The sequence below is a fragment of the Coenobita brevimanus genome, chromosome 48 (genome assembly GCF_032717465.1).
Source record: "Coenobita brevimanus isolate Jiangsu-jjx chromosome 48, ASM3271746v2, whole genome shotgun sequence".
Classification (NCBI taxonomy): domain Eukaryota; kingdom Metazoa; phylum Arthropoda; class Malacostraca; order Decapoda; family Coenobitidae; genus Coenobita; species Coenobita brevimanus.
Window position 1 is genome coordinate 6,486,914 of NC_137001.1, and position 1,047 is coordinate 6,487,960.

General features: G+C 42.5%; 1 non-coding gene across 1 annotated transcript; it reads right to left on the reverse strand.

The window, feature by feature from the left end:
• Window positions 1–578: 578 nt before the first annotated feature.
• Window positions 579–697, reverse strand: LOC145399374 (5S ribosomal RNA). Its single transcript, XR_013897289.1, has one exon. It is a non-coding gene; the product is annotated as a 5S ribosomal RNA (ribosomal RNA).
• Between the last annotated feature and the right edge of the window lie 350 nt (window positions 698–1,047).

Consider the following 1,047-nt stretch of genomic DNA (forward strand, 5'->3'; position numbering starts at 1 on the left):
AAATTAACGATTTCTTGAAAGAACATGAACCTGATGTCATGTGCTTTGTAGAGACTAAATTAAGAGAAGATACTGATGTTCATTTGGGAGACGGTATATATAAACTGTGGAGAAGAGACAGAAAAGAAAAAACGGGAGGAGGAGTGATGATAGCTGTGAAGAACAGCATAAATGTAGATACCGTGGAAATGGGAGAAGGCAGGGCTGAAGTGATATATTTGAAATTAGAAACTGGAGAGAATGTCAATGGAGATATGGCGGTAGTGTATGTTCCCCCTAAGACGAGAGCATGGAATGATGACGAATACCAAGAGATGTTGTCAGATATGGCCAGTCATTTACAAAAAATAATTGAGAAAAGCAACAATATAATTTTGGTGACTTTAACTGTAAAGAGGTGAACTGGGAGGAATGGGACTCAGGAGGCAGCGAGGATTCGTGGGGCACTATGTTATTAAATATCCATCCATCCATTGCCAGACGCCATGTATCCCAAACGGGGTGGTCAAGGGCTTAGAGTTAATTGTTTTACAGGGAGGGGCACTAATCCTCCACCAACCCCACTTGACACGTAGGGATGCCAACAGCATCTGGTGTTCCCTGGCGGTCACCCATCCAAGTACTAACCAGACCCAACGTTGCTTAACTTCGTTGATCGAACGGGAAGCAGTGTACTCAACGTGGCATGGCCGTTGAATAATGTGATGACGCAATGGGTCAAAGAAGGGACACGGTTCCGAGGTGAGGACACACCAGCAAGGTTAGATTTACTGTTTACCAAAGAACCCGATGTAACAGAATCATTGAAATATTTCTGTCCTATAGGAAAAAGTGATCATGTGGTCACTGAGTTCCAGATGATAATAGGGAACGTCGAGCCAAGAGACGAGCTTCATAGACAGAGAAGAGACAACTTTGGGAAAGTAAATTTTACAGGACTGAGAAAATTTTTTGAGGACGTGGATTGGAGAAAATTCAGAGAAACAAGAGAGATACAGAGGAAGTGGGATATCTTTCTAGACCTCTATAATTTGGGAGTGGAAAAAT